This window comes from Kryptolebias marmoratus, linkage group LG7 (assembly GCF_001649575.2).
Source record: "Kryptolebias marmoratus isolate JLee-2015 linkage group LG7, ASM164957v2, whole genome shotgun sequence".
In the NCBI taxonomy this organism is placed as follows: domain Eukaryota; kingdom Metazoa; phylum Chordata; class Actinopteri; order Cyprinodontiformes; family Rivulidae; genus Kryptolebias; species Kryptolebias marmoratus.
In genome coordinates, this window is record NC_051436.1 from 12789670 (window position 1) to 12796121 (window position 6452).

General features: G+C 46.0%; 1 protein-coding gene across 1 annotated transcript in view; it reads right to left on the minus strand.

Annotated features, from left to right (window-relative positions):
• rbpjb (recombination signal binding protein for immunoglobulin kappa J region b) overlaps nucleotides 1-6452 on the minus strand; it is a gene marked incomplete at its 3' end in the record, with an annotated part of 57673 nt that overhangs the window by 44881 nt on the left and 6340 nt on the right.

Genomic DNA, 6452 nt, shown 5'->3' on the forward strand with positions numbered 1-6452 from the left:
CCCTTCCTCTCCCTCCCTCCCTTCCTCTCCCTCCCTTCCTCTCCCCTACTTGACCGCACTCTCCAACATCAATGCTCCATATGGAGCGCTCAGGACAGACTTTAAAAAAAACCCAACAACCTCCTCTTGGCCTGGCACACAATCAATAGGACCTCTAGACGTGCACTTACTCGCACATCAACTGTACGCTTTAATGAGTGTAATCTGGCCCAGAGGCTGGAACGCTCCAATACTTCTGCACATGGAGTTATATGTATCACCTGGAAATAAAGTAATAACATTTCCACACGTGCAATCTCTCCACTGTGAAGCTCAGACTGTGAGTCCTCTACACCAGAGGTCCCCAATCCCTGGGCCGTGGGCCGGTAACCGGTCCGTGGGTCATTTGGTACCGGGCCGCAGAGAAAGAATAATTATTTACGACATTTATTTTGAAAAACTGACCGGATTCTTTCCACTCCATCCATCTATGACTCCCTCTAGATGCGTGTCAGAACGCTTATTAAGGTCACGTGATCCATTCCCGCTAAAAACAAACCCACAAGCAGCAAAACAAGTAAAAAACAAACGTCTCTGGAAGCCCTGGATGGGACCGTCTGGTTACTGAGAAACAGGCTCAGAGCTCCACTGATTCAGCGTTATGGGGAGTTGGATTCTTTGTGCACTTTATATTTGTGGTGTCTCTTATTTTGAAGTTTAAACATCGCCATATTGACCAGAGAACATCAGGGGGAGGAGAGGCTGTTATTGATGTCGATAACGCAGATAACAAAGCTGCGAGGACACGTTGGATTTAAAAAAATACGCCCGTTTTCACGCCACTCGTATCATTTTATTTTGTTGTATTTATCCGCCACACCTTTAAAGGCCGGTCCGTGAAAGTTTAGTACATTTTACACAACGTCCCAACACACAAGTAAAACTCCAGCTCGACGTCCTCTGTTCGCATCTGTAACAACAAACTCGCCTCTTAACAGCAAATACGTATTCCAAGCAAAACTTTTTTTTTTTGCCGCAGAGCACGACGACAAACGATCCGTTCCTTAATCTGTCTTGACATTGAAGTTAACGGTCCCACTGACGTTATCCAACAAAAACTAGGCTCAAAAGCAACGATGGAGACGCGGGTTCCTTCTTATTCGGGTGCGTGTTAAGACAGACAAAGAGAAACAGTTTTTAGAGAAGCAACTGTTGCTGCACATTAATCTGAGAGGGCATATGAGGACATCTCCGGACAGCAGGGGTTCCTAGACTCTGTGCTGACGAAGTTTACCACCAGGGCAGACTGTGCTCAGTTGTACAAATACAGACTGTACCATCTTCAAAGAACAAGGCCGAACTGCTCGGGTTTGCAACTTTTCAAGAAAATACACACACAAAAAAAAAATGCAGGGTCTAAGATGCTTTTTTTTTCCTCCTCCCATTTTGGTGCAATTTATGCAGGAACCGTAATGGTGTGGAAGGGTTAAAGTCGACCTGTGTGACGTCCCAAAAGAAGGTAGTCACAGAGCTGAAATGGTCAGTGTGTGCGTGTGTGTGTGGGTAAGCTGGCGTTGCGGCAGCGCTGTGTGATGTCATGACAGGCGGTCTGTGCAACCAGCCGCAGACATGTTTGACACAATCCGAGCGTCGTGCCTAAAAAACAAAACGTCCCCTCGTTTGTTTGTTTTTTCTCGTTCGTTTATGAGAATCCACGCCGTCGCTGGGCGGGTTCGGCGATTTGTGAACGGCGAGCAAAACTGCGAGATGGGACACGAGATGGGACGACATGAGGAAGATCTGACCTCTAAATGAACCCACCCCCAGGTCTCCAGCTTGTCACTCTGGTGAGCCGATGACTCACAGCTGGAAGAAAAAGAAAAAAAGAATCCAAGGAGGGGAAGTGAGGACGACACACTGACCACGACGACCTGCTCTGGAATAAAACAAAAGTTGGGCGCGAGAGAGCGGGCGGCGGTTCTGTTAAAGCACGCCGACCGCTGAGGACCGACTCAGAGCGGCTGATGTCCGTGCAGAGGATAAGACCTGAAGTAACCTGCTGGCTGCACGAAAAAACCAAGCACTGTTCAGGACTTCTTCACCTGATATCCGTCCCTTAAAATGTCTTGGTGCTGACATTTGAATCGGACAAGGAAACGAACGCTAACGTCTCCAGCTTGCAGCCTTTGTAGGACTAATATTTAGCTCTATGTAGCGGCGAAGTCTTGAATTCACTCTTACTGGTTTTAAAAGTTACAAGAAATTAGATCACATGATCAAAAAGTGCTCAGAAAAGCCAACTCAGTGGAGTTGTTTCTGGACAAAAACAAAGACCTAAGTGGATAGAAGTGTCAGAGTGTCACGTTCCACTTTGATGCTCCAAACCTTTCCAGAGGAAGAATTTCCTATTTTTTTTATTGATTTCCAGTCAGTTTTATAGCAAAACAGTGGTGCAGTTTTAATGTCTGTATGTTTTTTACAAAATGACTGGATGTGGAATGTGTTTTTCCTTGTTTTTACTCTAGTTTGTTGCATACGTTTCATTTTTTGTTGCATCTTTAATCCCCTTTACTGTCCGTTCGTAACTAACTTCTCGTTTTTAAACGCGCTACGGAGATAAAACTGACGTTGCAAAACTGGCTGCGCGGGATCCCTGATGTAAGAACTGAATAAATACGTTCCTGGAGGGTTTTTTTTGTCCACCCCCCCCCAATTTGGCAAAACTCAAAGCCCGTATTAAATGACCCAGGATTTTATTGGGGCTCCTCGTTTCAACAGATGCTGCCGTGTTGGGTTTCCTCGTTGAAAGCTTTCCAACTGGGCCACTACGTCGGCTGTCTCATTTATCTCCAGCAGCCATTGTTTCCGCCGCACAGAGCAGCTCCTTCGGCTTGTTATAGCTGACTTCTTGTTTTTTAACGTATAAGCGCATGAATCTGATGCAATCGCAACTGCGGCTGATTAATCTATGGTGAGCTCTGAGCAACAAAAGTAAAGCTGTGGAGCTTCCATGATAATCCCGGGTGATTAAAAAAAAAGAGGAAGTGTTATTGATGATATCCTTATATGATAAGGTGACATATTTATGTTTCCTGGAGCGCAGCAAGAAGCCGAGTTCGGCTCCATGACGCTCACAAAAAGCAGAGCCAGTTCGTTCACCGGATGATCCATTTTAAATCCGCCGCCTTCTGTCGGGTGACCGGTCCAAACGCGCGACACAGTCTCGGGAATAATACGAAGGTGGTTTGGAAACAAGAACACAGACGTCCTATAGCAACAACAAAAGACTAAAACGGCATCTTAGAAAGCGCGCAGGGAAGCCGGATCTAGATCCAAGTGTTTTTGCAGCTCCGAAGGCCATTTTTGTTTTGGCTCTAGAAACAACGACAAGCGCTCAAAAGTTGGGGCAGCAGTTTCTGGGCGGCTATCAGCTCGGCTGGAACGAGCCACAGTCGCGCCCTGCCCTTCACCTCAAAGCCACCCGAGGCAGAGGCTGTGCCGCAGAGAGGGAGAGGAGAGGGAGAAAACATAAAATAAGTTCCTGGCAGGAGGCAGAGAGGCAGAGAGAGACGTGACCTCTGAGGCCACACGCTGAGAGGCCGTCCTCAGGAAAGCGAGCGCCTCCGTGCCGCTCAGTTTGTCGCTTCGAGGCGGCCGTATGGTTTCAGGTCTGCTGTCGTGACGAGGAAGAGGAGGAGGGGGGGTCGCTTCTGCAACTTGTTCCCCTTCAAAGCATCGCATCTTCAAAAAAAAAAAAGGTGCTAAAAACGAGATGAGAGAAGCTGATGAAATCTTAACCGCGTATGTGCTGATTGGAAAAAAGAACAGCTTTTATTCTGCCCGTGTGTTTAGGACTTTGCCTTTAAATGGTTGGAGTCGTGCTCGAACTGTTAGCAAAATATCTCGTGAACCAACGAATGAATTTTAACGAGGCTTTCAGGAGATACCGACTGAACAAGCGTTGATGGCTGATTTGTCGTTTGAAACCAGCCTAAATCGCGATGTCCTCCAAAGACGCAAAAATGGCGATAATTCGGTCCAATTTTAACGACACAGAGCTGAAATTTGGTGCGGGGGTAGCTGAGGGTCATCCACAACACATTCTCTGAGCAGGACATCCTGCGATATACAGATCACAGATAAGGTCCCTTTCGAGGTTTCGGCTACAACTCATCATCAGATGATCTTAAATTGAAAACTCTGGTGGGTGACATGCATTCCATCAATCCTTCAATGAAACGTTTGTTTCTGGTGCCTTTTTTTTTTTCCCCGCCCTTTGAGCAAACCGAGTAGTGCCTTCAAAATGTCGGAAGCAGTAGAAAACATCAATCTGCAGCCACAAGTACAAGAAGGACCGGCCGCAACACGAACGACCCTCTCATCAACAACAAGAAGAAGCCGAAAAACCAACAAACAAAACAAAAGGGCATTGTTTCCTTCACCACAATCAATAGCCCTTGTTTTGCCTTTTTTTTAAAAAAAAAACACTCGCCCCAATGCCTTATTGTGATTCTGAGCAGAGGCCAAAAGCCTCGTGACGTCACCGGCCACAGGAATGCCACCAGGCGGATTCTTCGCTAAGAAGCGTCTCCTCCAGGACTCGGTTAAACAACCAGACAATGCAAAGAAACATTTGGAGATAACAGTTTTCCTTTCCTGGAATCTCAGCACACACACACACTCTCTTTTTATTTGTGTTTTCTTTCCACACTCTGTTCGTGACACTTGATAACTCTTTCTTGCTCTTACTTCTGCAGAGGAGAATGCAGACGGCTAATCTCCTCCAGGGCTGCCATCGCTCGGCCTGGGCCGACGCCAACAGAACCCCCCCCCCTTCCCCGGCTCGAAGAAATCATTGGCTGAAATATGATATCTGGCTTTAGGGAAGGCAAAAAAAAATAATAATAATAAAATGAAATCTTTAATGGAAACTTTGAAATTAAAAGCCTAGCATCCGTTGAAGGAACACACACAGCCCGCTATCTCAAAGCCTTGCGTGCTTTGAGATATTTTGCTAACAGGGAGCAATAAGAAGGTGCCGTGAAATCACTTGGAGTTAAACGAGGACCGAACAGCCGTGTTCATAGCGCGATCAGATCTGTGAATAAACGGGTGGCATCCAATAGAGCAACACTGAGACGAGTAGTTCCATCTGAGCGGCGAGCCCAGAGAACGGAGGATAATTATTTACCTGCTGCTGCTGCCAACAGCCTGGAGGCCGTAATAACGGGAACTTGTTAATGCCGGCTCAGAGCACGCTTCTTTTCCCTCCCATCGAACTCGGCGACAGCGGCACTTGTTGCGCCGCGTCATTCCCAGCGCGGGAGATCCCGGGTTTATTTTAGTCCTCCTCTCTGAACGCGCGAGTCGGACACCTCCCCTCCACTTCTGATGCATCTTTAACGCTGATTCAGCGTTTACGCCGTATGGTTCTTGGACTTGTTCAACTTCATTTACAATAATTAGCCCACATTTTAAACTCTATGAAAACACTGCTCTCTTTGAAGTCCATTTCAGCTAGCCTTCAGCTGCTTGTAGCTCATGGGTAGCGTTCGGCTGATTTTAGCTAGCTGAAGTTTACCGTCACAGCGGTATCGGTGAGCAGCACTGAACTCGCAGGTTCTCTTCCAGGTATGCTCAGGTTCTGAATGCTAAGAACATATTTTATATCCAGACACCTTGATGCTCATGGGGGTTTATTTAAATATTAAATCACAATATCACAAGTCTGTTCAAATATCCTGCAGCCCCAAGTTTGTTACATTCACCTTTTAGCTAGTGTTTTGCTACTTTTAGTTTTTAAGATAGCTTTTTGCAACTTTTAGCTAGAATCTTTGTACTTTACCTTGTGTTTTGCTACTTTTACCTTTTAGCTAGGGCTTTGCTACTTTTATTGTTCAGCAAGTTTTTAACTACTTTCAGCTAGTGTTCTGCTCCTATCTTTTAGCTAACATTCTGCCACTCTTACCTAGCTTTTAGCTCCTTTTACCTAGTATTTTGTTACTTTTAAGGTTTAGCTAGCTTTTAACTACTTTCAGCTGGTGTTCTGCTCCTACCTTTTAGCTAACATTTTGCTCCTTTTACCTTTAGCTAGGGTTTTGCTACCTTTATTGCTCAGCTACCTGTTTGCTACTTTCAGCTAGCGTTCTGCTCCTTTTACCTTTTAGCTAGCGTTTTGTTACTGTTTGTTGCCGTTCTGCTTCTTCTAGCTCTAAAACAGTTTTCAGCTTTTAGGTCAAGTATCCTCTGGCTTGTTGCGATCTAAGAGCTGTAAAACGTGTAAAATAGTCTGTTTCCTGTTTAAAGACAGCCCGGTTACTCACATCCTCTTCTTTCGGCAACAAAGAGCCGTCAGCGTGAGTTTTTCTCTCTCGCCATCAGCTGCTCCAGCGTAGGAAGTAGGTAAGAGAGAAGTTTGCTCGCTGTGGCCGAGTGAAAGCAAACAGGAGTCAGACAGGCGGAGGGGTGGGGGG